The sequence below is a fragment of the Urocitellus parryii genome, chromosome X (genome assembly GCF_045843805.1).
Source record: "Urocitellus parryii isolate mUroPar1 chromosome X, mUroPar1.hap1, whole genome shotgun sequence".
NCBI classification, from domain to species: domain Eukaryota; kingdom Metazoa; phylum Chordata; class Mammalia; order Rodentia; family Sciuridae; genus Urocitellus; species Urocitellus parryii.
In genome coordinates, this window is record NC_135547.1 from 79,617,645 (window position 1) to 79,641,405 (window position 23,761).

Genomic DNA, 23,761 nt, shown 5'->3' on the forward strand with positions numbered 1-23,761 from the left:
ATCAGACTTATCATTTTTCATATTTTGGATTATAACTGTACTAACTAAATGATATGTCATTGTTTTGTTTTGCATCTCCCTGATGATTAGTGATGTAGAGCATTTTTCACCAACATTTTTATTATCACTGTTCTATTATGCTTGAAGGAATAGCTCACTTTGGTTTGGATTGGCAATTTCCTAATTTATAACTCTAAGATGAACATCTCTTCATTTGCTTATTTTCGATTTGAATATCTTTTGGGGAAAATGTTTATTTAAAGTGTTGTCCAGATTTTAGTTGGGTTGTCTTTTAATACTGAGCTGAAAGGAAGTCTATAATTCAAAAATAGGTAGAAAGATTCTTGACATTTAATTTGGCAATATTTTTTATTTGAAACCATATACAAAAAAAGAAATCATAAATAAAATCAATTACTACATCAAAGTTAAAAACATCTGAGTACTGCCAATGCCCCTGTGGAGAAGCTGAGGTCAACATCAAATTTTAAATAAAGTATACCCAAAACTGTTTCAGCAATGCAAACAATTAAGTGCATTATTGTGGGTGATTATGCCATTGGTAAGACATGTCAGAGGAAGGGGAATTTGTTACAACATACAAATTTCCATCAGAATATATACTAAAAGTTTTTGACAACTATGCAGTCATTGTTATAATTAGTGCAGAGCCATATACTCTTGGACTTTTTGATGCTTCAGGGAAAGATGTTTTTGACAGATTATGACCACTGGGTTATCCACAAACAGATGTTTCTAGTTTGTTTTTCCTTGGTCTCTATCCTTCTTTGAAAATGTGAAAGAAAAGTGGGTGTGTAAGGTAACTCACTATTGTCTAAAGACTTCTCTTTTGCTTGTTGAGACTAAAATTGATCTCAGAGATGACTCCTCTACTATTGAGAAGCTTGCAAACAAAAAAATGAAAAACCAACAAAAGACTATCACTTCAGAGACTGATGAGAAGCTGGCCTGTGATCTGAAGGTTTGCAAGTATGTGAAGTGTTCTTCACTCACACAGAAAGGCCTAAAGAATGTGTTGGATGAACAAATATTAGCTGTTCTAGAGCCTCAAGAACCAAAGAAGAGTGATAGGTATGTATTGCTCTGCATGCCCCTCCAGAGCCCTTTCTGCAGAGCTGACATTGGCATCATACAAAAAGCAATGTTTAAATCAAACTAAAGATTAAAAATTAAAATTCTGTTTTGCGATAAGGACAAATGCCCTGAACAGGATTTGAATGAAACATATGAAAGTGGATCAGAAGGATCCACTGTCTTATCCCTCCTCTGCCTCATTTTAGGCCCAGAGCTATGAAGTCAGCTGTCCATGGATTGAACCTCTGAAACCAGGAGCCAAAATAAACTTTTCCACCTGTAAGTTGTTCTTGTCGGGTCTTTTGGTTACACTGATGTAAAAATGACTAAAACTTAATTTCTAATTTATTTCACTTATAAGTGAAAAAGAACATTGCACTTTTTGAAATCTACTTAATGGATCAACTTAGTAATTTAAAAATCTTTCCCAGTCATTGTTTTATATGCTTAACATAGATTTGCAACTCAATAGTGTATGATATGGTATTCTCAGAATCCAGGTAAAGACCTGGTATATAGAAGAAACATGAGGGATGGAGGCCTGCATCACTGAAGAGCTGGGAGTGGGATAGGTTCTTTAACAAGGTGACTAGTCAAGGAAATGCTCTTATTCCTGTTTTGTATTTTATGGACATAATGCAGCCAGGTGCGGCTCTTAAGTTTAATAAAAATCATGGGAAAAGCCTTAAGAAAACTCAATAAGTGTTATTAAGGATTTTATCAGTTTATTTTGGTCATGGTTTCCAATTTTAAAAAACGTTTATGCAATCTTTTCTACCTTCTCCAAATCCTATTTCTTGAAGTTTTATTAGAATAGAACAAGTGCTTTTTCATGTTCATTTTTATATGTATCCTTTTCAGATGTGTTAAACAAAAACCTTTCAAAAAATTAAAAGCATCTGTGAATTAAAAGACACAAAGAATAGAATGAAAAGGCAACACACAGAATATGAGAAAATAGTTGCCTTTCACATATGTGATCAGGGATTGATATCCAGAATACATGAATAATGTCTACAGCTCAAGAACAAATATCTGTGTATTTTTAATGGACTAATGGCTTTAATAGATTTTTCTGCTAAGATTGACAATCACTAACAAGTATCTGAAAAGATGCTGAATTTCACTAATCATTAAAGAAATACAAATCAAACCACAATGAGATACCACCACACACTCATTAAGATGACCACTATAAAAAAAAAAAGGAAATAGGGTTGACACTGTGGCTCAGCGATAGGGTGCTTACCTAGCATGCATGAGGGCCTGGGTTCAACTCTTAGCACCTGGGGAGGGGGAACAGTAAATAACAACTGTTGGCAAGGATGTGGAAAAATTAAAACAATGTTCACTGCTGAAGGAAATGTGAAAATGTACAGTCACAAGAAAAGAGTATAGTGGTTCATCAAAATTAAAAGTAGAATTACCATATGATTCAGTAATACACCTTTTGGATTTATACCCAAAAATTGAAAGCAAGAACTCAAATAGATACCTGAATACCCATGTTCATAGGTGTATTATTCACAATAGCATAAAGAGGTAATCAATGGATGAATGGATATTCATATTATATGTGTATACATACAATAAAATGTTTTGTTACCTTAATAAGGAAGGAAATCTGGCACATGTTACAACATGGATGAACCTTGAGGACATTATGCTAAATGAAATAAGCCTGTCATAAAAAGACAAATGGAATATGATTCTAATGATGTCAGATGCCAAGAGTAGTTAACTTCATAGAAAAAGAAAATAGAATGGAGGATTTTAAGGGGTGGGCAGAGGGAGTAATATGGAGTTATTTTGTCATAGATGTGGAGATACCATTTTGCAAGATTAATAGAGTTATGAGTTATGGTGATAGGTACACAAAAATATGAATGCACCAAATACTGCATAACTGTACACATACAAATGGTTACAATGATAAATTTTATATATATTTTACCACAATTAAAAAATTTAGATCACTTGACTATAAATATATGGGCTTCTTTTTTACACTCAATTCTATTTTCTTAATATGTAGGTCATCTTGTACATCAGTAGTGCACTGTTGATGCATAGTGTTATAAGTTTTGTGATAGATTAATTTCAACAAATGTGTCCTTTAATAAATTTTATCTAACCCGACTAAAACACCTAAGCTATCACTCTGAGTGTTATACACAGGATTTTTTGACACATACTTTGGCACAGAATGTTTAAAGGAATGATATTACAATATTTGGTTCACATCTCATTAACTCTATTAACTTCAACTTCAATTCAATTACTATTATTCAGCTTTCTGTTGCTGTAGCAAAATACCTAAGATAATAAAATTTAAAAAGGAAGCACTTAATAAAACTTCATTGTGTTCAAATATGCCCCAATGAATTCCACTATTATATATAATTATAATGCATCAATAAAAACAAATAAATATTTTCAGCAAAAAACAAAAAAGGAAAGAATTCTTTTTTTTAAAGAGAGAGTGAGAGAGGAGAGAGAGTGTGAGAGAGAGAGAATTTTTAATATTTATTTTCTAGTTCTCGGCAGACACAACATCTTCGTTGGTATGTGGTGCTGAGGATCGAACCCGGGCCGCACGCATGCCAGGGGAGTGCACTACCGCTTGAGCCACATCCCCAGCCCCGGAAAGAATTCTTCTACCTCACAGTTTTGGAGGTTTTGTTCCATGGTTACTTAGTTCCATTGCTTCTGGACCTATGGCAAGGAAATACATCATGATGATGTTCACCTCAAGGCAGCTGAGAAGTGAACGAGAGGAAGAAGAAGGGGCTAAGGTCCCAGTATTTCCTGCAAGGGCACACCCTAAATGACTTAAGTTCCTCTCTCTGAGCCCCAACTTCTACAGGTTCCATCACCACCCAATAGCTTCATGGAGTGGGAACCAAGTCTTTAACACATGGGCTTTTGGGATACATTCAATATGCAAAGTATAGCAATGACAACATTTGGTAGAATTTAACAAAAAAAATCATATATACATGAAACTATTACAAATAGTAAGTTAAGTTCATCTATCTAAAGGAGTAGGTACCTTTCAAGATCAGTTTAATCAATGACACAAAAAAGGCATCATTTACAAATTACTGTTGTCAGTACTTGGGTGTAGCATATTACAGTATATTTTTCTCTTTTCAAAAACACAGGTTTCTGGGCTGGAGTTGTGGCTCAGTGGTAGATGATTTGCTTCACAAGTGTGAGGCACTGAGCTCAATCCTAGCTAGCACAACATAAAAACAAATAAAGTGATTGAGTCCATACACAACTAAAAAAAATATTTTAAAAAATTCACAAGTTTATTTTTGTACTGCTTCATTTTTATTAATTAATTTCATTTTTTAATTGAAGTAATATTTGTACATATTTAAAAGATACAATGTGTTGCTTTGACATTTAATTTTGTTTTGTTTTACAGTTATACAATGAGATCTCAACTCAGGTATATCTACACAATGTAAAATAACCCAGTAATAAAAGGAAAAATATATGCATACAGAAAATAGCATTTATGAATCTCAAAAATCTTTTGCTTAGTGAAAAGACAAACAGAGAGGCTGGAGTTGTAGCTCAGTGGTAGAGGGCTTGCCTAGCTTGTGTGAGGCACTGGGTTCGATCCTCAGCATCACAAAGAAATAAATATATAAAATAAAGGTATTGTGTCCATCTAAAACCAATATATATAAAACCAAACATAAAGAAGAAATGCTATAAGACATCATTTATAGGAAATTCTAGAAATAGCAAAACTAATTTATAAAACCAAAAATCAGACCAAAATTTGCCTGCAAATGAAGGGGGGAAGAAATGTATTGGGAATACACATGAGGAAATGTTTTCCCAAGAAGGTAAAGTTCTCCATACTCCTAACAGATTTCAGATACACATGTATATACAATTTTCAACTATCAGCAGATAATACAGTTAGGATCTGAGCATTTTCTCTATGCAAATTTTACTTCAAAAGAAAAAAGCAACTATGAGGAAATTCTAGTAAATCATTTATATTGAATTATCTGAGTCAGAAAGTACTGTTTCCTATAACTTACATTAAAAAGCAACAAAAACTAATGTGAATTTGGGAATATATAATGGATGGACTTAGATACATATATATGTGATAAAGTTCAGGGAATGAATTGGACATAACTTTCCCATATTAATATATGAATATATGACCAGTGTAACTCCACATGATGTACAACCACAAAAATATGAAGTTATATTCCATGTATTATGATATGTCAAAGTATATTCTACTGTAATGTATGACTAAAAAGAACAAATAAAAAAAAGAAAGAATAGGAACCTGATAATGTGCAGTCTCTAGGTGGTGGTTGTATCAGTGCTCCACTATACAAACAAGTTAAACTTGCTGAGTGTGTGAGTATAGGTTTCAAAATAAGTTTCATATTAAAATGTCAGGAAAAATGGGATCATACTGAGTATAAATTTTTACCCTACTTAATTAGCACTCAAGATAGTTGGATCGTTTTATATGGTATTGCTATCTATTCAATGGAAGAAATTCTATGTGCTATAATTCTGGCCTATTGGACTATTCAAATGATTTCACAAGTCTAGACTATGCTAAACTTTAGAGCAGTGAAAACCTTGTTCTTATGAAAGATCATTGATTTAGTAACAATTCCTGGACGGAATACCTTCAGGGTCAGAAAAAAAAGTTGTAGATTAATAGTGTCTATTTCACAGAGCAATCCCAGAGTAATGCATACTAGTTTTTACTTATACAAACACAATTTGAGAGGGCGAGTTTGCAATACAATGCAAAGTAGTACAATAAATAAATTCATTTTCATGGGTATTGCTTCTTGGAACAAAACAATATTATTTTAAATTTTATTATTAAAAATTTAAATTTTCCCAGATGCTGTAGTTCATGCCTGTAATTCCAGTGGCTCTGAAGGCTGAGGCAGGAGGATCACAAGCTCAAAGCCAAGCTCAGCAACTGCAAGGCGCTAAGCAACTCAGCGAGACCCTGTCTGTAAATAAAATACAAAACTGGGCTGGGGATGTGGCTCAGTAGTTAAGTGCCCCTGAGTTCAATCCCCAGTCCAAAACCAAAAATTTAAATTTTGCCAATAGTAATGGGGCATGCCTGTAATCCCAGAGACTCAGAAGGCTGAAACAGGAAGAGCATGAGTTCAAAGTCTACCCCAATAACTTAGTGAGGCCCTAAGGAATGTAGCAACCTGTCTTAAAATAAAAAATAAGAAGTGCTAGGGATATGGATCAGTAGTGAAGCACTCCTGGGTTCAATCCCTAGTTCACTTTTTAAAATCTTACTTAAAATATATGCTTATTAATAAATATATTGGTACAAAATATAAGGAAATTAAAGTCAATATGAGAGGATGATGAACAATAACAACATCTCCTATCAGCATTTATAATTTTTAAATATAATTGTTCGTGTTTTTTGGGATTTGGGTAAAGAGGACCACACAAAGTTCTGCTTAGAAACCAGATTAGTATAAACTGGGGATATAGCTCAGTTGGTAGAGTGCCTGCCTCACATGCATAAGGCCCTGGGTTCAATCCTCAGCACCATCAAAAAACGAAAAAGAGAAAAAAAAAACAGACTTTGGAAAAGGAGCAAAGGGTTTCTGTTGAGGCAAATGTCAATGCAGTAACTAGGAGGTTTCATCAATAAGCTTTCACACACAAACTATAACAATCAATAAAGATAATACTGCAAAAGCTACTGAGAAGAGTATTTGAGAAGATACTACAAAGAGATGGATCTGACAGCAGGGAGAATGTATAATTTGGTTGTTTAATAAAAGATAAAAGTAAAATGGACATACCTAGAAATGACAATAGTGATCAAATAGAAAATCTATTTCACAGCACAGGGGAAAATACACCAATGTCAAAATAAAATGTTGCCCTTGCAACAGGAATGCACTGGGCTCTAAGCCAATACCTTCAGGAGAGTTGTCTGAAAAAAAGGCTGAGGTGGACTGCAGGCAGGGTGGGTAAACCCCAAACAGAGTAGAGAATGGACTTTGAATTGCAATGCAGTTTATAAAACAGGATCTCTGGACCTGTACTCTCCATGACTTCTGGAATCCTCACAGCACTGTACTGATCAAAAAGAGGCCCACAGTGTTCTCTGGCTTCAGAGTCACCAGTAGGGATAGAATCTAGAAGTTGGCATTGGGCTTTAAATTTCAGAGCATTGTACTTGTCAGGAAATGGAGGCAGCCAATATCCTAGGATGGAAAACCCAAAGAACGCAACTGATACAACAGTAAAGGTCTAAAGGGGTATGTCTGGTTGCTTCTAAAACACTCGCAGGTCAGTGGTTGTAGAGGGACTCAACTCAAGGCTTCAGACGTCAAAACAGAATTTGGAGGTAAATGGGAATTTACCACAAAGTAGTTTGAGATCTGAAATTTGAAGCCAGAAATTGAGTGTCAAAATGTCTTCGATAAGGGGATTGTGCTTAGCCCTGGTGGTGTCATGTGCCCGCACATCCATCTCTTTTTGATAAGCACACATGCACACTGGAAGCTACTGACAGAAAATCATGGGGAAGGAGTTGCAATCTTTGGTGGAAAGAAAAAGAGAACCAACATCTTGAGGTGATCTTTTAGGAGAATAGTGGCTATTCCCAGAGCCCCTGATCACATTCCACAGAGTCTCAAGGGGAAACTCAAAATTCCCTAAAGAATTGGTGAAAAGCAAACACATTCTGTGATCCAAGCTTGACAGTTGTTTAGTGGGAGACGTAAGCAGTAGGGCTCTGGAGTTCATTCTATTGTGCTATAGATATCCAAACTCAATTAGCTGAAATGCAAAGCCACAGAGAATATCTTTATGTAGATATGGGGTTTCCAGAGCCACCATTCAGTCTTCAGGACCCACAAATGATTGTGGAGGGTGGAGGAAGGGATGAAGATGGAATGCTTTTGGTCCCTCCTGGGTATGCTGCTGCTTCTGTTTTACTCTCAGAGCTCAGCGTGACTATCAGTATTATACCTGGTGAGACTACTGGAAGGACAAGGCCACAGGGAGGTTCAGGCCCCCATTCATCCCCAGTATCTTGTGCAATAACTGCCAAGTCCAAAATGCTTCATGAACTGTGCGCTGAATACACAAAGCAATGAATGAATGAGAAGGACCCTTGTGGTGTTAGATGGTAGACACCCTGTTCTGGAGTTGGATGCAGGAAACAGCTTATCAGGATTTAAGGACAAGATGGGCCACTGGTTCAAGTTCACAAGGTGCTTCAAGGTCATGGAGGATCTGGACTCTCTGGGACTCAAGAGTGGACAGCATTTCCTGAATTATATTGGAGAGGGGCTCATCTGGGATTTTAATGAGACCCCTAGGTCCATCCTTGAAATTCCAAGGTGCTTGATGAGGCAGTGAGAATGCACCAGGGGTCTAGGACTCTGGAAATACTAGTGGGCTTTATGATTTTTGATTGTGACTCTGGCCAGTGGGAGGGAAGCATCCCTGCCTGTTTCTTGCATATCAAAGCAGGTTTCTAGTCAGACTTTGGGAAAGGACACGACCAGACACCTGAGGTCCTTTACCCATTGTAATAATGGTGACTTTGCAACCTGACTTCAGGATCCAAAGGTTATTAGGGTCAGAGAGTTAAGTCAATGAGTTCCTACCACTGGGGTTTCAATTCAAATTGCTAATTTCTAATTTGCCAAAATGATGCTTTTCCTCCCTCACTGATTATTTTTCAAAGAGGCACAACCAGGATTTGGTTGTTTGCTTGTTTTTAATACAACAATGAAAAAGAAATGAAGAGAATAAAGACAGTGCTGTGCAAAAGCTTTGTTCAAGAACTGCTTATGTAGGAAAAATGCAACCCTACAAATTCAATGCATGAGGGTGAAAATTCTTAGCAGATAAATTGCTTGGAAGGAATTTGAGGGATTTATCAAAAAAGATATCAGATTCCCTCCTGCCCACACCCCCAAACTGATCCCTTCAGGGTTTCAGCCATTGCAAACTGGTCTCCATCTCTGACATTCCCCTCTGCTACACATAGAGCTCCTCCAGAGAAAAGGGAGGGGTGTGCACAGTGATGGAGTGGCCAGCAGCAATTGCAGCCTGTTACTTTTAACCTCCACACTGCTGCAGGTGGGTCATGCAATGACCTCCTTGACCAGAGCTGGCGCTTGGAGTCTTCTTCAACACAGCTACTTCCCAAATTCTGAAGCTCTCTCTTGCTTGGGTAGATTTTGACAGTTACCTATGAGAAGTCCCAGGTGGCTTCTGCTCTGGAAGCCACAACACTGGCTTAGTCACCCTCAGTTGGCTACACAGAAACTGCAATTTTGACTGATCCATTCTTGCAGAGGTGCAATTCCCATCCTCCAGGCCTGCCAGGGTGTTTCCCATCAACCAGTGTTTTACTGGCTCTGAGAATGTTAGACCTGCATGATACTTGGAACCTCATATAGCTTTCTCCTGCCTCCCCACCACCTGAGCCTCTCATTTCACAAGTCAGGGAACCAAAGCTTCAGGAACTGAGGTGAAATGCCAGAGGTCAACGGTTATGGTGGTTTAACACTCCAAACCAAGACCCCTATCCCTATCCAATCGCTATTTCCATGCTACAGCTTATGATTCTAACAGTCTACGTCTCTTGGTAGATGTTCCAACATTATATGGAGAATAGGAAGAGTGACCAGGTCCCATGTCTCGAAAACAATAGGGAAAACGGAGCTAAGAATAATCAGCACCATTTGTGCAGACTGGATGCAGAGACTTTTCTGTAAAAATACTTTTGTGCAGCTTCAACTCTGGTCTGATCAGATCCTTCTTTGCTTTCATTCATAGTGGAAAACTCACAATATTGGAGGTGACTTCTCTTAAAGATAAATTTCATTTGTTACATAAATATTTTGAAAATGAATGCCTTTGTTGGTGAACACAGGCAGGCAGTCCTCACCACTCCCTAATATCTTACTTACATCAGAGCAACACACAGTGTGGACTGCAAGACTGTCCTGGATGGATGAACTGTGCATGTGCTTGTGCTTCTATATCTGTACATGAAGGTCTTCATGTGTCTGCATAAACCCTGCCACCTAACAACATCCTAGTCCCATCATCCAAATGCAAGGTCACTGGAACCAAATATGCTTCCACAAGTGTAGGGATGGTCCTGGGGAAAAATATTCTCCCATGCGCATGAAACTGTATAATCACTTATGTGAAGAGTAGAGGAAGAAACCATGTCTTTACATGTATGTATATAAGTGTGGAACTTACTGATGGGATTGCAGAGTAGGTGAGAATGTGTGACTCGACTAAAATTGTTCATACAAGTGACTTTTCTGGGTGGGATTGCTATGATTCATATACAAGGTGTCCTCCAAAAGCTCCTGTGTTATCACAGGAACATTCAGCAGTGAAATGATTGGAATGTGGGAACTCTAGCCTAATCAGTCCATCCTAGCTATAGTGCCTGATTAGGTGATCACTATAGGCAGCGGGGACATAACTGGAGGAAGTGGAAGACAGGCTGTGCCCTGGAAGGGTTCATCTTCCCTGAGGACCCTTTCCCTCCCCTCTCTCTGCTTACCGGCTGCGGTGGCTTGAGCACCTTTCCTCCACCGTGCCCTTCTGCCATGATGTGCTGCCTCATCTTAGGCCCAGAACCAATATAAACTTTCCCTCATCTGTTGTTCTTGTCAGATATTCTGGTACCAATGACATAGCTGACTAAAATAAGCACCTTCCTGTACATGGCTGTACACTCTCTAGAATCCGGTCCTTTGGCTGGAGGGTCCCAATTAGTCTGACCTTTTCTCACCTCATCAGCCTCCAATGGACTCTGCATGCAAGAAGCCCTGGGCTGCTCATGGGTTGTAGAGAATCACAGGTCTTTAGAGTACCAATGTGTCTTCCCTCTTTACCATACATTTTATTTCCTGGCATTGGAAGAGCGCCAGTGTGGCTGGAGTTTCTGCAGAAATGGTAGGCTAACAGGAGATGAGATAAAGAAGTGAATGGGATTTTGTAGTATTGGATGGTCCTAGGGTGTGTGCGGCAGGAAATAAAAGGGGTTTCTGAGCAGAGAAGTGACAGAATCTGTATGAAGGGCCCAGCATATGGTTTCAGTAAGAGACACTCAGGAGGCAACACAATAACAGAGGATCCAGTGAGGAGGCCATTGCTGTCAGAGAGTGACAGATGATGATACAGTGTACCAGAGAGATTCATGTGGATGGGATTGAGCACTGTGGGTATTAGAGTTTCTAAGGAAGGCATAACTGAAAGCACACATGAATGAACGGTGAAGGTAAGAGGAATCCAAAGATGCCCTCAAGGTTTTGGCTTGAGCAAGGAAATGGATGAGAGTTGACATTCCTGGATGGGTGAAGTGATGGGAATAGGTGTGATGGACAGGGGTTCAGGGCCTCAGTTTTTTGAACGATATATTTGAATTGGGCCTGAATATTGGAGGTGCAAGTGGTTAGACCGAGTAGGCAATTGAACATGTGAGCCTGGACTAGAGGGGAAGATTGGGCTTGAAATACTAATGTGTGATTCCTCTCTGATATAGAGAAGGTCAAAGGCGTAATCTGTGTATAATCTAAGGCAGAGTGTCAGCTCTCCATCACTCTAATGAACACCTGACATAATGAATATAAAAAAAGAAAGGGTTTGTTTTGCCTACAAATCTGGAAAGTTCTATCCATGATCAATTGGCCCCACAGTTTGGGCCTCAGGGAGGCAGCACAACACACACACATCAGGAGTGCGTGATGGACCAGAACCACTCACCTCATGGCCCAGAAGCAAAAAAGAGAAGGGGAATGGCATCGGGCTCCCAGATGTCTCTGATGGAATGCTCCAGTGCTCTGAACACTGGTTGCTAGTACACACCTCATAGTATTTGTCACCTCCCAATAGCACTGAGCTGGGGACCAATACTTAATCTTATAGACATTTGGGGACAGTAAAGATCCAAATCAGCAAGAAGTGAGCATAGGTACAGAGAAGATATCAGAGAGTCAACCACAAGAATACGCCAATGAGATATGAAGGAATGAGCCATGACCCTGCAAAGGGGCAGACACTGAGGCAGAGGGAGAGCCACGACACAGAAATGTGCTGTCAACCACAAGAGCAAAGTATTGAAAGAAGGAGGAAGTGATCAATAGTGGCAATTTCCACTATCAGTCAAGTCACTATCAGTCCACTATCAGTCAAGTCAGGCCAGTATTGCCCCCTATTGACCAGAAACGACAACTAGCTTTAGTTACACACAGGTTATGTGCAGACCCCATTTCAGTGCAGCTGTGGGGGGAAAAGTTTAATTGGGGAGGATTAAAGAAAAATACAAATAAAAGTTGGGTAAACCTAGTAGACACAGTGATCTTTGAGGACGATATGCTAGATGGAGGGGGACGGAAAGAAAGGTAGGGTTTTCATTATTTCCTTTCTTTTTTCCTAAGATGAGACAATTTGCAGAATGTTTCAGTACAGACCAGAGTCACCTAGTAGAGGAGCATAATTTTGTGATGTGGGAGAGAAAACTGGGAGCACCATAAACTGAGGGTGAGTTTTGAGAGGAATGTTGAGAGTTTATCCATAGCCTCGAGATGGTAGGCAGATTATCTACTCACAGCTGTAGGTAGGTGGGAAGTTTTGTAAACATTTGGGAACTTTCTTGTCTTTAAATGTGTCATTATCTCAGACTGGGTGTTTGAGTACTAGATGGAGTTTTGCTTAGACAGGATGCTGTAGTCAGCTTTTTTTTTTTTTTTTTTTTTTTTTGGTCACACTGACTAAAAGAACAAACAGCCACCTCTTAGAAGAAGAAAAGTTTATTTTGGCTCATGGTTTCGTGATTCTGCACACAATGGGCCAACCCCATAGACTTGGGCCTAGGTGACGCCTACTTCATGGTGAAGGGCATTGTGAGGGAAGCAGCTTAGAATATGGCATCCAGGAAGAAGAAGGAGAGCTCTGCAGACCAGGGACAAAAGTTGCATACCAAATGCATGTCCCCAGTGACCCACATCTCCAGCCACACACTACCTGCCCACAGTTACCACCCAGTTAATGCATGCTAGTATTTTCTTCCACTAATTAGGTTAAAGCTTTCACAAACTAATGCTTTCACCTCTGAACATTCTTGCTTTATCCCACACATGAGCCTTTGTGGCACACCTCCTCTCTCAATCACAACAGAGGATAAAATGTGAACTGCAGCATCCTCAGTGGAGAGAGTGACCTCAGTAAATCCACAAGGTTGCAGCAAAGCCCCCTGCCTTTTCTCTGACATGGCTTGGTGCAGGAGATACAGTCTTGGGAATGCACATTCCAAGCTCATGTTCGCTTCCATGTATTTGCTTGGTAACAAGGTCTGCTGTGGAGGTGTCTGCTGCCTGGTGAGCCTTCACAGCATGGAGCCCAAGGACACATATCATGGTCCAAATACAGGGCTTACACCACAAAGGAGACAAAACCTACTCTAACTACCTGCCTGATGAGGTTGAGGGTGGGTCTTTGGGAGCACTAAGCACTTCTTCTCTCCAGGGGGGGGGGGTAATGTATTTTCGTGTCCATAGCCAGTCCATCTGCAGCATACACCTCAGTAAGCTGAGTTTGGGTGTCCAGTGATTGCCACACTCTCCTACTCTGTCTGGCTTCTGGTTGCTATGGTGATGCGGGCAGGGGCCAGAAGCTCTGCTATCTCAGTGTAAATGAGTGGGAGCCTATGAATATAGAGGGGGGAGTTGAGTAGGAGGGGGAATTTCTTGCTGGTGAAAAGAGCCTTATGCACTTGAGCCTGTTAGTGATTAACACCTCCTGAGCCCTGCCTCCAAGTAATCACACCATCATTACCAGAGCAGGCTGGTAGGACTGAAAGGAGCCTCATAGCACATAGCAGAGGGTCTTCCTTAGAGTCATTTCACAGAAGGATGCACCGCATTAGGAAGTGCTTTTCAGTAGTAGTGCTCTCTCTGGTAGGACTGCTGGGCATGAAGCTTCAAGAGCACTTACAGTGTGCCAGGCAAATTCATAGGACCTGGAGATGCCCCGGGGGAAGACCGTGCTCACCCTATGGGTGTGAGGCCATGGCCAAACCCAGATGAACATCCCAATAGTGGACACGCCCCCTCACTCCTGCTCTCTCTTTCTCCACTTTTGCTGAAGCCCACAGTGGGGTGGGGGACAAAGATGAGACTAGGGGAAGTTGGCTGAAGTCCTGAGAAGCTCAGTCACCCCTCTCTCCAGTTAAGAAGCTCTTTGTCTTAATTCCAGTAGTCTTGTTCGGCCACCCCAGTTTCCAGACCCATAATCAGCTCTGCATCTCAGTGTCCAGACCCACATTGGCCTAATCTGCCTGGTGGCTGGTTGCTATGGCAATCCTGCCAAGACCTTTCATCAGCAAATGAAATAAAAGGCAGCAGGAAACCTGGAGTGTTGGCCATGTTGGGGAGGGGGGCCTGGAATTTGATTATGCTAATTACACTAATTGAGAGACTTTTGTGATTAAAAGCCCACAAACATAGGCCAGGACTTTAGGGGGCTTGACTGGAACAAGGGGGCTTCAAACAAGTAGGAAATGCTTTCTTCATTAGACAAAAGGCCACAGAGTACTCTGCAAGATAAGGAAAGGTGCCACCAGATTAGGACTCAAGGGAATTTAGGAATGCATTCTGCCTACTATGTGGAATTTTAATTAAAAATCCAGACCTCAATTTCTGTCTGGAGCATGTTGGCAGGGAGAAATCCTGAATTCCCTCCCTGAGCTCAAAGGGGAGCAGTGCCCCTTGCTGGCCTGAGGGCAGGCACCATGCTGTTGACACTCAGCCTGTGGCTCCCTGGAGTCCAGGTCGGCATTGGTTTGGGGCACTCAGCAGCTCTGCTGCCCACTTCTCTGCAGCTCGGACCTGCCTTGTTTTCCTCCTTTCAGCCAATATTTTGGACTCTGTAATCAGCTTAGGTGTCTAATGATTCAGCCATGGCTTAATTGGCCCTAGCTGCTGGTTGCTATGGCGATGAAGCCAGCAGCTCTGCTCTCTAAGTTGAAATGAGGGAAGCTGAGTTGGGAGGGGGACAGCAAATGGAGAGGTCCAAGATTGAAGGGGAGAAGACTCTAACTAAGCTAATTGATAGTCTTTGCTGATTAGAAGCCCATAAACACTGGCCCCAGGGCCAAGGCAGTGGGAGGTGGAGCTTACCTGGGAAAATAAAGCATCCTATACAAAGGAAAAGGTTTGTACTAGACACCTTCCCAAGAAGAAATCCAGGGGGAGAGAGAAAGTTCTACTCTTCAGGATCTCATTATTGGTTTTTGAGGACACAAAGTTATGGGGGGTCTGAGGTCAGCCTCCCAGGAGTCTAACAACACTCCTCAATTTTCAATCCTGACAAGTCACTGAGGCTGTCCAGTGGGAGGGGCCTGGAATTAAATCACATGCTGGGTAAGAGCTGTGCAGTCCAGGGCTCCTGATGACCTTGCCTGACCTTCCTCTCTGGCTTAATCTGCCTCCCTTTGAGACCAGGATGGAGCTCCCCATTTCACAAAGACCTGAAGCCAGGAGGACAAGCAGCCTGCCCAGGGACACACAGTCCCCTCTGGGATGACACAGTGGTTCTCCTGGCTTTTCCTATACACCAGGCAAAGGGCATGTGGACCAAGAACTTGGACACAGAGATATTTATCTATTCCAAGTTATCCCAAGGTGGGATTTGAAAATATATGTTCAGGGAGAAGTGACTGACAATCTGCCTATGGCTTCTCCTTGAGGAAAGTCCCCATCCCTCCCCCTCTTGCCCCCTCCTCTTGCTCAGGATAAAGCCTCCCTCTGGAAGTCCTTTCAGGATCCAGTCTCTCCCCTACTGGGAGGCAACACTGTTCCCCTTGAACACACAGTGCAACTATTCTGAAGACCCCATGATCAGGCTGCCAAACCAGGATTATAGATCCAGATGGTGCCTACAGGAAGGGGGTGGCCCTGTGTCTGGACGTGGGTAGTCAGGGAAGTCCCCTGGAACACTGCCTGGAGCTGCCTTCCCCCTCTTTCCACTCAGTGCAGCTCAACAACCTCACCCTTCACAAGCAGGAAAGAGTCTCCCACTTGGGTCCTTCCTCTTGGGGGGTCATGGTCTGTGAAAAGCCATGTGGAAGTAAAGGGACATACTTTCCCTCTATTTCACCAGTGAGGCAGAGATCCGCATGGACAGTGCAGGACACTGATAATATATTCCTAAATGTGGACGCATGAATGAAGGTGCCACTCTCCCTTTAAAATCCTGACCCACCATCTGACATAGGTCTCTCTGTTCCCACATTGTCATGTGTGACAGTCTGCCCTTGTCCTAGGGCCTTCAGTTTTCTGTAAAGAGGGCTTGGGGGACTTTGGCTCCCTGTAGAGGCATCCCCAGTTTTTTGACTCCCTGTGTGAAGGACAGACCCCTGTCTCAGGCTGGACCTTTCTCTCCTGGCTGGTTGGAGGGAGAGGGGAGCAACCTGTCCTGCACACACCAGGGGGATCTGCTCCACCTCTTGCAAGAGTGAGACCCACAGAAGTTCTTCCATTCTGCAGGGTGTTGGGGGGGGGGTGACCACACAAAGGCAGGAGCTGGGAGATCATCCTGAAGGAAAACAAGCCCCTCCCTTCTCACTGGAGGAATCTCTGCAAATCTATTTTACATCTATGCCTTTGCTGGGAAATTGCAGTTGAAAGGCAGCATCTGCTGTGGGTTCACAGGGTACCAGTGGGCATCATTACAGAGAAGCTGAGTGTGTGAGGAGATCATGACCCCGGTTTGTCTGTATGGGATACAGTGATCAGTTTGTCAGGGAAAACTCTTGCAGCATCCTGAGATAGAGGGCAATGTTAGTATGTGATAGAGTAACCAAAGAAAGGTAATTTCAGATGGGTCAGGGACAGAGGTTGCTTCAAAGAACATTAGCATGCCTGCAGCTTTCTGAACATTCAGAGAAACGATGGTCAACATGGCCCTAAGGTGATCAAATTTTTTATCTTTCTTTTTTTAAAAAAATGTTTATTTTTTAGTTGTAGTTGGACACAATACCTTTATTTCACTTATTTCTTTTTACGTGGTACTGAGGCTTCAACCCAGGGTCTTGCACGTGCAAGGCGAGTGCTCTACTGCTGAGCCACAACCCCAGCCCCTTTCATCTTTCTTTTAATTCAGCTTTGAATACATGAGCATTTGTTTGCCCTGAGTTTGACAACTGCCATACTACTCAAAACAGATGCTACTGGATCACTCTTTCCCACAACAGGAAACACATTCTTTAAAAATGTCCAATAACCTTAACTGAGGGCATCGACATGTTTATAATACCAAACATGCAAAAGTGGGCACAGGTCACATTCTGCATTCAAAGAAAATAACAAAATTATAGCCCAGAACCTTAACACCTTAAAAAGTATAAATGCATTCAAAATCACAGCAGGAGTCCACACAACATTACTGTGAATGAAAACTCTCTGACATACATCATGAAGATTGAAAGCTTTAAGTGAGTCGATAAGCATGTTTCCACACAATTGACCAAATACAATTTGTTCTGTCTCAGAAATTAAGGAATGTAAAAGTAATAAACAGTGAGGCAATGATGTGGAAGTAACAATTATATTTTCAAGGAATGTGTCATGATGTGGGGAAGGGGAAATATCTTAATTATCTGTGGTCATGAGGTGAAATAGTTGTTTTTCCTCTCTGCTTGTACCAATGCTCTGTATCTATATATTTTGTATTTTATTAATGGGATCACAAATATTTTATGTGTCAGTATATACTGAATGGTGTCTATGAGATTATAACAAGTGTAGTAGTGTACTCTCATCTTGGAATATCTCCCTGGGCTGGAGGAAATGTGTCCCTAGACCTGGGACTGGACACAAACAACAGGACCTAAGTGGCCTTGTGCTAAATCAATGTGTTTAAATGGAGAATCAATCCTCATCAAGATAGACATCCAGAGGCACAGGGCAGGGAGATTTATAACATGGCTATAGAAGGACTTTCCCCATTCTCCACCTCAAGAAGAAGCTATGCAACTTTATACAGAACTGGGAACCCTGACATAGGAGTGTTTATGCTGTCCCTGAGATAACTGGAAGGACTGGCCCTGCTTTTCAATGCCTCTTACTGTCACAGCCCAGCACAGCCAAAGGACAAATACTAGTAGCACAAAGGGACCTTATTCCAGTGCATGCACTGTTTGTGCATCAGGAGGAGCTACAAGCCTTGGAGCTTCAGAGATCTGGCTCCATTCCTGGACTGCTTGAGGCTTGGGGAGGAGATGGACCTGACATATTCCTTAATAATGATCATTATCAATATCTAATCCTAATAAATAAAAGTCTTTCAAAAAGGAAAGCACTGAGCCTGCATTATTTCTCTGGTAAATTTGATTAATCCCTTAGGGAATAAATGATATCCATTTTCCAGTAATTTCCAGAAAGTGGATAGATATGGAATACTTCCTAATTAATTCTATGAGATCAGGATACCCTAATATTAAAGCCATATAAGGATATTACAAAATAAATGAATATCTAGAGCAACTTTTCCCATGATTATAGATATAAACATGCTCAATAAAATACTAACAAGCCAAACACAACAATATAAAAAGAATTATACACCATGGCCAAAGAACTTTATGCTATGACCTGTTGTAAACAGAACATCCTTAAAAAATCAATTAATGGGACTGGGGTTGTGGCTCAGCAGTAGAGCGCTCGCCTAGCACATGCGAGGCACTGGGTTTGATCCTCAGCACCACATAAAAACAAATAAATAAAATAAAGGTATTGTGTCAAACTATAACTAAAAAACAAATATTAAGAAAATCAATTAATGTTATTCAGCACATTAATAGGCTAAAGAGGAAAACAATATGATCATATCAATCAAGGCAGAAAAATCATTTGACAAAATCCAGCACCCAACTTTCATTCATGATAAAAACTCTTTACGATAATTAGGAATAGGGCTGGGATTGTGGCTCAGTGGTAGAGTGCTTGCCTAGCATATGTGAGGCCCTGGGTTTGATTCTCAACACCATGTAAAAGTAAATAAATAAATAAAGGGATTGTGTCCATCTACAACTAAAAAACATTTTCAAAAAATAATCAGGAATAGGGCTGGGATTGTGGCTCAGCGGTAGAGCGCTTGCCCTGCAGGGGCCGGACCCAGGTTTGATCCTCAGCACCACATAAAAAAAAAAAAAAATAAAGGCATTGTGTTGTGTCTATTTACACCTAAAAAATAAATATATTTTTTAAAAATAATAATAATCAGGAATAAAGGAAAGCTCCTTCAACTTCATAAATTATATCTACAAAAGAACAAGCTGTTAACATCTGATATCACTTTTTAATGTCCAGGATACACATTTTATAATTTATATTAATAAATTCTTTCTTCTCTTTTTCATCATCACTCTTGCCAGAGCATTGCCAATATTGATATCTTGTAAAAAAAATCCACTTATTTTGTTTGTTTTGTGTTATTTATGAAAATATATTATTATGATAAGAACAAGACCATGAAATTCACCTTCTAAACAATCTTTAAAGTGTGAAGTACATTATAGTTGACTATAGGTACAATGTTCAACAGATCTCCAGTGCTCATTCATCCTCCTTGACCATTGATTTGTAACCCCTTTTCCCCTCCCTGCAGCCCCAGGAAACCACCATAATACCAGGAACTTCACTATTTAAGTGCAGTCTTAAAGTATTCATTTTTCTCTGACTGGCTTATTTCATTTAGCTTGACATCCTAATAGTTCTTGCATGTTTGTCCCCAATGCAGAATTTACTTTTTTGAAAAAGTTGAATGGTATTCCACATTTGATTTACACAATTCACCTTTTGATAGGCATTTAGGTCATTGCCACATCTTGGCTACTGCAAATCATGCTGCACTGACTATACAAGTGTTGGTATCTCTTTGAAATCCTGATTTCAATTCTTCTTTGTGTGGGGGGGGATAACACAAAATCTATTTTCTACAAATGTATACAAGTCAAATGTTAGTGGAAAAATAGAGTCATTGACGTTGTCAAAATATTCCCTGTACTTTTAAAAAGTAAATGATTTTGTGATTCTTATAAAACATTATTTCTTTAAGAGAAGATATATCTAAATTACATTGTTCACATACATTTCATAATAATAATCTAATGGATACACCAAAAAGCCCTTAGGGCTGCAGCCCTTATCTTTTTCTTCTTGGTATCTGTAGAACTAGACCTAATTAAGGCATAGTCCTGACAAATGCTGATATCCTTAAGCCTGGATATATGCATACATATGCTTAAATATACACACTAAGGTCTAATGTTAGTAAATTAAAACATGCAAAATGCTCAGTCTTTTCACTTCAACGATACACTGCTGATTTCAATTCTTTCGAGTAAATACCAGAGTAAGAATACTGAATCATATGGTCATTCTATTTTTAATTTTTAAGGAACCTCCAAACCATATTTCATAGCAACTGAGCCATTTTCTGTTCCCACTAATTGTCTACAGGGGTCCCAATTTCTCCACATCCTTGTCAACACTTATTGTCTTTTGTATTTTTGGTAATATCCATCCAGACAGGTCTGAGATGAGTCTTCATTGTGACTTTGACTTGGATTCTCCTGATACTTTTTTTTCATATACCTGTAAGTGACCTGTATATATTTTTAGAGAAATATCAATTCAAGTCCTTATCCCAATTTTATCCAAGTTGTTCATTTTTTTCCCTATTGAGTTTTAGGATTTCTTCATATTATTTTTTGGATATCAGATATATGGTTTGCAAATATTTTCTCTTATTACATAAATTGCCTTTTCACTTTGTAGATAACTTCCTTTGATGTGCAGAAAATTTTTAGTTTGAAATAGTCCTAGTTATTTTATTTTTCTTGCCTGTGCTGTCAGTGTCATGTCAATAAAATCTTTGCCATGATCAATGACATGAAGCTTTTCCCCTGTGTTTACTTTTAGGAATTTTATAGTTTGGGGTCTTACTTTTAAGTATTTAATACTATTTTAGTTGGTTTTTGTGAACAGTATAAAATAATGATCTGATTTCATTCTTTTGCATATGGATATCCTGTTTTTCCAACACAACTTGTTGAAGAGACTATCTTTTCCCCATCATATATTTCAAGAAGTATACTGTCTCTGGCTTTGTTCTTCTAAGGTATGATGCAGCTTATTTGTGGTCTTTTGTAGTTCCATATGAACTTTAGATTTTTTTCCTGTATTTTGCATAACAAATGCTATTTGGATTTTGATAAAGTTTGCACTGAATTTATAGATTGCTTTATGTAGTATATACATTTTAACAATATTAGTTCATCTGATTCATAAATACAGGATGTCTCCCATTTGCTTGTGTCTTGTTTAATCTCTTTGATCAATATTTTGTAGTTTTCTATGTACAGGTTTTTACCTTTTTGGTTAAGTTTATTCCAAAATGTTTTATTCTTTCTGGTGCTATTGTAAATGGGACTGTTTTACTAATTTTCTTTACATGGAGTTCATTGTTATTCTGTAGAAATGCAACTTACACGGCCCAGCTTGGTGAGTGTGACTATAATCCCAATGATTAGAGAAGCAGAACGATCAAAAGTTCTGGGGTAAAACATCCCTGGGTTCAATACCCAGTACCAAAAAAGAAAAAGAAAGAAAGAAATGCAACCTAATTTTGTGTGTGATTTTATTATCTTCAACTTATTCGATTTATTAGTTCTAACAGATTTTTAATGGATACTGCAGCATTTTAAATATATATAAGATCATGTTATCTGCAGAGAGGAACAATTTTACTTTTCCTCATTGTGATTTAAATACCTTTTCTTGCTTGATTGTGCTAGCTAGGACTTCCACTATTGTATTGTATAGAAGTGAAAGTAGGCATTCTTGCCTTGTTCCTAATGTTAGAAGAGAAACTCATTTTGCATCATTGAGAATGATGTTACCTGTGGGCCTTCCTATACAAACTTTATTATATTCTCTAGCTAGTTTGTTATGTTTTTATCACGAATGAGTTTTAAATTATTTCAAATTCTTTTTTAGGTATCTGTTTAAAAATTCATGTAATTTTTTATTCTTTATTATGTTAATGTGGTATATGAAATTAATTTGTTTTCATATGTTGAACCATCCTTATATCCCAGGGATAAATTCTACTTGGTCGTGGTGTCTGATTCATATAAGGTGCTGTTGGATTTGGTTTGCTAAAATTTGTTGAGGATTTTTGCATCTATGTTCATTATAAAATTGGCCTATAATATTCTTTTCTTATAATTTTCTTTTTTTGAGAGAGAGAATTTTTAATATTTAATTTTTAGCTTTCAGTGGACACAACATCTTCATTTATTTTTATGTGGTGCTGAGGATGGAACCCAGTGCCCCGTGCATGCCAGGCGAGCATGCTACCACTTGAACCACATCTTCAGCCCTTCTTATAATTTTCTAGTCCAGCTTTTCTATCAGGGTAATGCTGGCCTCATAAAATTAGTGTGGAAGTACTCCCTATTTTCCAATTTTGGGGAAGAATTTAAAGAAATATTGGCAATCAATGCTCAGTAGAATTCATCAGTAAAGTCATCCTCTTAATGGGCTTGTCTTTTGGGGAGATGTTTAATTGTTACTTCAATCTCCATACTAGCTTTAGTTCAGGTCAGACTTTCTATTTCTTAATAATTCCTTTTTGGTAAACAGTATGCTTCTAGATGTTTATCCATTTCTCCTATGTTATCAAGTTTATTGCCCTATTACATTGTAATCTGTTAAAATCCTTTTTATTTCTGTGGCATGAGTCATAATGTCTTTTTTCTGATTTTATTTACTTAGTCTTCTAGTTCTATTGTGTGTCTTTTCCTTTCTTGCTGCCGTTCTTTATATTTTTGTATCATTTTCTCTTTTCCTAGTTTAGCCAAAGGTTTAGCTTTATCTTTTTGAAAAACTAACTCTTGTTTTTCTTGATTTTTTTTCCTATGGCTTTTTCTATTTTCTTTGTTTCTCTTCTCATCTTTATTATTTCCTCCCTACTCCCAATTTTGGACTTAATTTGTTTTTCTTCTAGTTCCTTGATGTGTAAGGTTAGTTTGCTTATTTGAGATCTTTCTACTTGTTTCATAAAAGCATTTATTGCTATGAACTTTCCTTTTAATAAAGCCCAGAAATTTTGGTGCACCATATTTTCTGTGTGTGTGTGTGTGTGTGTGTGTGTGTGTGTGTGTGTGTGTAGGCACATGCCCATGTGCACACATATGTAAGATATTATTTTTATTTCCTTTTTTATTTCTCCCTTGATCGGATGGCTGTTTATGACCATGTTGTTTAATTTCTATGTATTTATAAATTTTCCATTTTCCCTTTAGATGCTGGTTTCTAGTTTTGCTCCCTTGTGATCAGAAAAGATATTTGGTATAATTTCAATCTTCTTATATTTGTTAAGACTTGTTGTGTGACCCAACATTTGACCTATCCTGGACAAACATCCACCTGTACTTGAGAAGAATGTGTTTTCTGTTTCTGTTGGGTGGAATGTTCTGTATTTATCTGTTAGGCTGTTAGGTCCACTGTTTTATATTTTTTCAAGTACTCCACTTCTTTATTGTTCTTCTGTCTGGTTATTTTCTTTT

At 39.2% G+C, this 23,761-nt stretch overlaps 1 pseudogene; it reads left to right on the plus strand.

Moving 5' to 3' along the window:
• Positions 1-519: 519 nt before the first annotated feature.
• Positions 520-1,180, plus strand: LOC113194477 (cell division control protein 42 homolog pseudogene; annotated as a pseudogene).
• The last annotated feature ends 22,581 nt before the right edge of the window (positions 1,181-23,761 follow it).